The 9,105-nt window shown below is 45.6% G+C and overlaps 1 long non-coding RNA gene across 1 annotated transcript; it reads right to left on the bottom strand.

Annotated features, from left to right (window-relative positions):
* Positions 1–2,444: 2,444 nt before the first annotated feature.
* On the bottom strand, positions 2,445–8,344 carry LOC109337154. The gene is made up of 3 exons (XR_002106406.1): positions 8,332–8,344; positions 3,584–3,679; positions 2,445–2,455 (listed from the first exon to the last, which is right to left on the bottom strand). It is a non-coding gene; the product is annotated as an uncharacterized LOC109337154 (long non-coding RNA).
* Between the last annotated feature and the right edge of the window lie 761 nt (positions 8,345–9,105).

Genomic DNA, 9,105 nt, shown 5'->3' with positions numbered 1-9,105 from the left:
GCCTTGTCCGATTGGCGTTTTTCTAGCCGCTTGTCGAAAATGAATCGTTTCTCAGCTTTGGAGAGAATCCTAGGAATTAGGGATTAAAGAATTTGATCGCACATATACTTGTAGGTGCGGTCATACCAACACTAATGCATCGGATCCCATCTGATCACCGCAGATAAGCATGCTTGGGCGATAGTAGTACTAGGATGGGTGACTTCTTGGGAAGTCATCATATTGCACCTCTTTTTTCTCCTAAGGTGCGCTTGGAGTATTGCCGAACTCGAAAGGGATCTAGTGGATGGAATTTCCTAAGAATAGGGTTTGGCTCTTGTTTGGTCATACCATGTTTAATTGGCTTTTTTCTAGACGCCTGTCTAAAATGAAGCATTTCTCAGCCTTTGAGAGATCTCAAGAATAAGGCCTTAAAGAATTTGATCGCACTTATACTAGCAGGTGCGATCATACCAACACTAATGCACGGGACTCCATCAGAACTCTACAGTTTAGCGTCCTTGGTTGAGAGTAGTACGAGGAGGGGTGACCTCCTGGGAAGTCCTCGTGTTGCACCTCTTTTATTCTCTAGAGGCGTGCCAAGAGTATTACTGGACTCAAAGTGATCCAGAGGCTGGAATTTCCCGAGATTAGGGTTTGGCTCATGATCAATCATGCCATGTTCGATTGGCTTTTTCTAGTTGGCTGTTGAATATGAAGGTTTCTCAGCCTTGGTGAGAAGCCCGGTAATTAGGGCTTAAAGAATTTGATGGCGCGTATACTTGCAGGTGTGAACATACCAGCACTAATGCAGCAGATCCATACAGAACTCCGCAGAGAAGCCTGCTTGGGTGATAGTAGTACTAGAATGGGTGATCTACTGGGAACTCCTCGTGTTGCACCTATTTCTTTCTGCAGAGGCGCGCTTAAAGTATTACTGGATTTGAAAGGGATCCATACGGTGGAATATCCAGAGAATAGGGTATGGCTCATGTTCGATTGCCTTTTTTCTTACGGCCTGTCGATAATGAAGTGTTTCTCAGCCTTGCAGAGAAGCCTAGGAATTAGAGCTTAAAGCATTTGATCGCGCGTATACTTGCAGGTGCGATCATACCAGCACTAATGCACCGAATCGCATGAGAACTCCGCAGTTAGGTGTGCTTGGGAGAGAGTAGTAGAAGGATGGGTGACCTCCTGGGAAGTCCTCGTTTTTCACCTCTTTTTCTCTCCAGAGGCGCGCCGGGACTATTACTGGACTCGAAGGGATCAACAGGGTAGAATTTCCCGAGATTAGGGCTTGGTTCATGTTCGATCATGCCATGTTCGGTTGGTGAGAATGCCAATTATTAGGGCTTAAAGAATTTAATTGCGCTTATACTTACAAGTGCGATCATACCGGCATTAATGCATCGGATCGCATGAGAACTCCACAGTCAAGCACGCTTGGGCGAGAGTAGTACTAGCATTGGTGACCTCCTGGGAAGTTCTGGTGTTGCACCTTTTTTTCTCTAGAGGCACGCCTTGAGTATTACCAGACTCTAAAAGGATCCAGAGGGAGGAATTTCCGGAGAATAGGATGTGGCTCATGTTCGATTAGCTTTTCTCTAGCCGCTTGTCGAACACGAAGCGTTTCTCAGCATTAGAGAGAAGCCTATCAAATAGGGCATAAATAATTTGATCGCACATATACTTGCAGGTGCGATCATATCAGCACTAATGCACCAGAAACCATCAGAACTCCGCAGATAAGTGTGCTTGGGTGAGAGTAGTACTAGGATGGGTGACCTCCTGGGAAGTCCTCGTGTTGCACCTCTTTTTTTCTCTAGAGGCGCGCCTGGAGTATTATAGGACTCAAAAGGGATCCAGAGGGTGGAATTTCTCCAAAATTGGGTTTGGCTCTTGTTGGATCATGCTATGTTCAATTAGCTTTTTTCTATCCGCCTGTCGAAAATGAAGCATTTCTTAACCTTGGAGAGATGCTCAGGAATTAGGGCTTCAAGAATTTGATCGTGCTTATACTTGCAGGTGTGATCATACCAGCACTAATGCACCAGATCCCATCAGAACTTTGAGGATATACGTGCTTCAGCGAGAGTAGTACTAGGATGGTTGACATCCTGGTAATTCCTCGTGTTGCACCTCTTCTTTTTTCCAGAGGTGCACCTGGAGTATTACAAGACTCAAAAGGGACCCAGAGGGAGAAATTTCCCAAGAATAGGGTATGGCTCAAGTTCGATTGCTTTGTTCTAGCCGCATTTCAAAAATGAAGCGTTTCTCAGCATTGGAGAGCAGCCTAGGAATTAGGGCTTAGAGAAAGTGATCGTACATATACTTACAGGTGCGGTCATACCAGCACTAATGCACCAAATCCCATTAGAACTCTGCATATAAGCATGCCTGGGCGAGAGTAGTACTAGGATGGGTGACCTCTAGAGCAGTCCTCGTGTTGCACCTTTTTTTTTCTCCAGAGGTGTGCCTGGAGTGTTATTGGACTCGAAAAGGATCCAGATGATAGAATTTCTCAAGAAATCGGATTGGCTCTTGTTCGATCATGCCATGTTCAATTGGCTTTTTTCTAGCCGCCTTTCGAAAATGAAGCATTTCTCAGCCTTGGATAGAGGCTCAGCAATTAGGGCTTAAAGAATTTGATTGCGCGTGTACTTGCAGGTGTTATCATACCAGCACTAATGCACCAAATCCCATCAGAACTCCGCAGATAAGCGTGCTTCAGTGAGAGTAGTACTAGGATGGGTGACCTCCTGGGAACTCCTCGTGTGGCACCTCTTTTTTCTCCAAAGGCGCGCTTACGGTATTACCGGATTAGAAAGGGATCCAGATGGTGGAATTTCCCGAGAATAGGGTGTGGCCCATGTTCGATTCGCTTTTTTCTAGCGGCCTGTCCAAAATGAAGCGTTTCTCAGCCTTGGAGAGAAGCCTAAGAATTAGAGCTTAATAATTTGATCACACGTATACTTGTAGGTGCGATCATACCAGCACTAATGCACCGGATCGCATGAGAACTCCGCAGTTTGGCATGCTCGGGAGAGAGTAGTACAAGCATGGGTGACCTCCTGGGAAGTACTCTTGTTTCACCTCTTTTTCTCTCCAGAGGCGCGCCTGGACTATTACTGGACTCGAAGAGATCCACAGGGTTTGGCTCATGTTCGATCATGCCATATTAGAATGGCTTTTATCTAGCCACTTGTCGAAAATGAATCGTTTCTCAGCATTGGCGAGAATCCCGGTTATTATGGCTTATAGAATTTAATTGCGCTTATAATGCATCGGATCTCATCAGAACTCCTCAGTCAAGCGGGCTTGGGCGAGAGTAGTTCTAGGATGGGTGACGTCCTTGGAAGTTCTCGTGTTGCACCGCTTTTTCTCCAGAGGCACGTCTGGAGTATTACCAGACTCAAAAGGGATCTAGAGGGAGGAATTTCCCGAGAAGAGGGGGTGGCTCATGTTCGATCATGCCATGTTCGATTGGCTTTTTTCTAGCTGGCTGTCGAAAATGAAGCATTTCTCAACATTGGAGAGAAGCTCATGAATTAGGGCTTAAAGAATTTGATCGCATGTATTCTTGCAGGTGTGATCATACCAGCACTAATGCATCGTATCCCATCAGAACTCTGTAGTTAAGCGTTCTTGGGCGAGAGTAGTACTAGGATGGGTGACCTCTTGGGAAGTCCTCGTGTTGCACCTCTTTTTGTCTCGAGAGGCGCGCGTAGAGTATTATCGGATTCGAAAGGCATCTAGAGGGTCGAATTTGTCAAGATTAGGGTTTGGCTCACGTTCGATCATGCCATGTTCGATTGGGGTTTTTCTAGCCACATGTCGAAAATGAAGCGTATCTTAGCCTTGGTGAGAATCCCGATAATTACGGCATAAAGAATTTGATCGTGCGTATACTTGCAGGTGTGATCATACCAGCAATAATGATCTGGATCCCATCAAAACTCCGCAGATAAGCTTGCTTGGGTGATAGTAGTACTAGAATGGGTGACCTCTTGAGAAGTCCTCGTGTTGCACCTCTTTTATTCTCTAGAGGCGCGCTAACAAGATTACCAAATTTGAAAGGGATCCAGACGATGGAATTTCCCGAGAATAGGGTGTGGCTGATGTTCGATTGGATTTTTTCTAGCGGCCTGTCGAAAATGAAGCATTTCTCAGCCTTGGAGAGAAGTCTAGGAATTAGAGCTTAAAGAATTTGATGGCGCGTCTACTTGCAGGTGCAATCATACCAGCATTAATGCACCAGATCGCATGAGAACTCCACAATTAAGTGTGCTTGGGAGAGAGTAGTACTAGGATGGGTGACATCCTAGGAAGTCCTCGTGTTGCACCTCTTTTTTTCGCCAGAGGCGTGCCTGGGGTATTACCGAATTCGAAAGGGACCTAGAGGGTGGAATTTCCCGAGAATAGGGTTTGGCTCTTGTTCATTCATGCCATGTTCAATTGGTTTTTTTCTAGGCGTCTGTCGAAAACGAAGCTTTTCTTAGCCTTGGAGGGAAGTATAGGAATTAGGGTTTAAAGAATTTGATCGCGCTTATACTTGCAGGTGTGCTCATACCAACACTAATGCACCGAATACTTTCAGAACTCCGCATATAAGCATGCTTGGGCGAGAGTAGAACTAGGATGAGTGACCTCCTATGAATTCCTCGTGTTGCACCTCTTTTTTTCTCCAGAGGCGTGCGTAGAGTATTGCCGGACTCGGAAGGGATCTAGAGGGTGGAATTTCCCGAGAATAGGGTTTGGCTCATGTTCGATCATGCCATGTTCGATTGGCATTTTTCTAGCCGTTTGTCCAAGGCAAGCTTTTCTCAGCCTTGGTGAGAAGCCCGATAATTAGGGTTTAAACAATTTGATCATGCGTATACTTGAAGGTGCGATCATACCAGCACTAATTTACCGGATCCCATCAGATCTCCGCAGTTAAGCGCACTTGGCCTAGAGTAGTACTACGATGGATGACCTCCTAGGAAGTCCTTGTGTTGCACCTCTTTTTTTCTCCAGAGGCACGCCTGGAGTGTTACCGGACTCGAAAGGGATCTAGAGGGTGGACTTTCCCGAGAATAGGGTTTGGCTCATGTTCGATCATGCCATGTTCGATTGGCATTTTTCTAGCCGCCTGTCGAAAAAAAGCTTTTCTCAGCCTTGGTGAGAAGCCCGGTAATTAGGGTTTAAATAATTTGATTGCGCGTATCCTTGCAGGTGCGATCATACCAGCACTAATCCACTGCATCCCATCAGAACTCCGCAGTGAAGCGCGCTTTGTCTAGAGTAGTACCAGGATGGGTGACTTCCTGGGCAGTCCTCGTGTTGCACCTCTTTTTTTCTCCAGAAGCGCGCTTGGAGTATTACTGGAGGGTGTGGCCCATATTCGATTGGCTTTTTTCTATACGCCTGTCGAAAATGAAGCGTTTCTTAGCCTTGGAGGGAAGTATAGGAATTAGGGCTTAAAGAATTTGATCGCACATATACTTGCAGGTGCGATCCTTCCAGCACTAATGCACCAGATCCCATCAGAACTCCATAGATAACTATACTTGGGCAAGAGTAGTACTAGGATGGGTGACATACTGGGAAGTCATCGTGTTTCACCTCTTTTTTTCTCCAGAGGCCCCCGTGGAGTATTACGGGACTCAAAAGGGATCTAGAGGGTGGAATTTCCTGAGAATAGGGTTTGGCTCATGTTCGATCATGCCATGTTCGATTGACTTTTTTCTAGCCGCTTGTCGAAAATGAAGCATTTCTCAGCCTTGGTGAGAAGCCCAGTAATTAGGGCGTAAAGAATTTGATCGCGCGTATACTTGAAGGTATGATCATACCAACACTAATGCACCGGATCCATTCAGAACTTTGCAGATAAGCATGCTTGGGCGAGAGTAGTACTTGGATGGGTGACCTACTAGGAAGTCCTCGTGTTGCACCTCTTTTTTTCTCCAGAGGCGCGCTTACAATATTACTAGATTGGAAAGGGATCTACACGGTGGAATTTCCCAGGAATAAGGTGTGGCTCATGTTCAATTGGATTTTTCTAGCGGCCTGTCGAAAATGATGCGTTTCTCAGCCTTGGAGAGAAACCTAGGAATTAGAGCTTAAGTAATTTGATCGCGCATATACTTGCAGGTGCGATCATACCAGCACTAATACACCGGATCCCATCAAAACTCTGCAGTTAAGCGTACATGGGCGAGAGCAGTACTAGGATGGGTGACCTCATTGGAAGTCCTCGTGTTGCACCTATTTATTTCTCTAGAGGTGCGCTTACACTATTACCGAATTTGAAAGTGATCCAGATGGTGGAATTTCCCGAGAATAGGGTGTGGCTCAAGTTCGATTGGCTTTTTTCTAGCCGTGTGTCAAAAATGAAGCATTTCTCAGCCTTGGAGTGAAGCCTAGGAATTAGAGGTTAAAGAATTTGATCGCGCATATACTTGTAGGTGGGATCATACCAACACTAATGCACTAGAACCCATCAGAACTCCGCAGTCAAGCGTGCTTGGGCAAGAGTAGTTCTAGGATGCGTGACCTCCTAGGAATTCCTCGTGTTGCACCTATTTTTTTCTCTATAAGCGCACTCACAGTATCACCGGATTTGAAAGGGATCCAGACGGTGGAATTTCCCGAGAATATGGTGTGGCTCATGTTCGATTGGCTTTTTTCTAGCGGCCTGTCAAAAATGAAGGGTTTCACAGCCTTGGAGAGAATCCTAGGAAGTAGAGCTTAAAGAATTTGATCGCACGTATACTTGCAGGTGCGATCATACCAACACTAATACACCCAATCCCATCAGAATTCTGCAGATAAGTGTGCTTAGGCGAGAGTAGTACTAGGATGGGTGTCCTCCTGGGAAGTCCTCGTGTTGCACCTCTTTTATTATCCAAAGGTGTGCTTACAGTATTACCGGATTTGAAAGGGATCCAGACGGTGGAATTTCCCGAGAATAAGGTATTGCTGATGTTCGATTGCCTTTTTTCTAGCGGCCTATTGAAAATGTAGCGTTTCTCAGCCTTGGAGAGAAACCTAGGAATTTGAGCTTAAAGAATTTGATCGTTCGTATACTTGTAGGTGCGATCATACCAACACTAATGCACCAGATCCCATCAGAACTCCACAGTTAAGCATGCTTGGGTGAGAGTAGTACTAGGATGGGTGGCATCATAGGAAGTCCTCGTGTTGCACCTCATTTTCTCTCTAGAGGCATGCCTAGTATATTATTGGACTCAAAGGGATCTAGAGGGTGGAATTTCCCGAGATTAAAGTTTGATTCATGTTCGATTGGTGAGTATCCCGGTAATTAGGGCCTAAAGAATTTGATTGCGCTTATACTTGTAGGTGCGATCATACCAGCATTCGTGCACCAGATCCTATCAGAACACTACAGTGAAGCGTACTCGAGCGAGAGTAGTACTAGAATGGGTGACCTCCTAGGAAGTCCTCACGTTGTACATCTTTTTTCTCTAGAGGCGCTCATGGAGTATTACTAGACTCAAAAGGGATCCCAAGGCTGGAATTTCCTGAGAATAGGGTATGACCCTTGTTCGATCATGCCATGTTCGATTGGCTTTTTTTTATTCGCGTGTCGAAAACGAAGCGTTTCTCAGCCTTGGAGAGAAGCCTAGGAATTATGGCTTAAAGAATTCGATCGCACATATAATTGCAGGTGCGATGAAACCAACACCCATGCGCTGAATCCCATTTGAACTCCGCAGTCAAGCGTGCTTGGACGAGAGTAGTACTAGGATGGGTGACCTCGTTGGAAGTCCTCGTGTTTCTTCTCTTTTTTTCTCCAGAGGTGCGCCTAGAGTATTACCGGACTCGAAAGGGATCCAGAGGGTGGAATTTCCAAAGAATAGGGTTTGGCTCTTGTTCGATCATGGCATGTTCAATTAGCTTTTTCTAGCCGCATGTCGAAAATTAAGCATTTCTCATCCTTGGAGAGAAGCTGGGGAATTAGGGCTTATTGAATTTGATCGCGCTTATACTTGCAGGTGTGACTATACCACCACTAATGCATCGGATGCCATCAAAACTTTGCAGATAAGTGTGCTTGGGCGAGAGAAATACTAGAATGGGTGACCTCCTGGGAAGACCTCGTGTTTCACCTCTTTTTTTCTCCTGAGGCGCGCCTGGATGATTACTGGACTCGAAAGGGATCCAAAGGGTTGAATTTCCTGAGAATAGGGTTTGGTTCTTGTTCGATCATTACATGTTCATTTGGCTTTTTTCTAGTCGTTTGTCGAAAAGGAAGCATTTCTCAGGTTTGGATAGAAGCTCAAGAACTAGGGGTTAAAGAATTTGATCGCGCGTATACTTGCAGGTGTGATCATACCAACACTAATGCACCGGATCCCATCAGAACTCTGTAGACAAGCGTGCTTGAGCGAGAGTATTACTAGGATGGGTGACCTCGTGGGAAGTCCTCGTGTTGCACCTCTTTTTTTCTCTAGAGGCGCGGTTAAAGTATTACCGGATTTGAAAGGGGTCCAGACGGTGGAATTTCCCGAGTATAGGGTGTGGCTCATGTTCGATTGGCTTTTTTCTAGCGGATTGTCGAAAATGAAGCGGTTTTCAGCCTTGGAAAGATGCCTCGGAATTAGAGCTTAAATAATTTTATTGCACGTATACTTGAAGGTGCAATCATACCAGCACTAATGCACCAGATCCCATCAGAACTCCGTAGTTAAGCGTGCTTGGGCGAGAGTAGTATTAGGATGGGTGACCTCCTAGGTAGTCCTCGTGTTTCACCTCTTTTTTTCTCCAGAGGCGTGCGTAGAGTATTATCGTACTCGAAAGGGATGCAAAGGGTGGAATTTCCCGAGAATAGGGTTTGGCTATTGTTCTATCATGCCATGTTCAATTGGCTTTTTTCTAGCCACCTGTCGATAATGAAGCGTTTCTCAGCCTTTCTGAGAAGCTCGGTAATTAGGGCTTAAAGAATTTGTCGCACGTATACTTACAGGTGCATTCATACCAGCACTAATGCATCAGATCCCATCAAAACTCTACAGTTAAGCGTGCTTGGGTGAGAGTAGTACTAGGATTGGTGACCTCTAGGGAAATCCTCGTGTTTCACCTCTTTTTTTCTCAAGAGGTGCGCCTGGAGTATTACCGTACTCG

Source organism: Lupinus angustifolius, unplaced genomic scaffold (genome assembly GCF_001865875.1).
Source record: "Lupinus angustifolius cultivar Tanjil unplaced genomic scaffold, LupAngTanjil_v1.0 Scaffold_2_142, whole genome shotgun sequence".
NCBI classification, from domain to species: domain Eukaryota; kingdom Viridiplantae; phylum Streptophyta; class Magnoliopsida; order Fabales; family Fabaceae; genus Lupinus; species Lupinus angustifolius.
The sequence above is the reverse complement of the archived record's forward strand: the minus strand, read 5'-3'. Positions and strand labels throughout refer to the sequence as shown.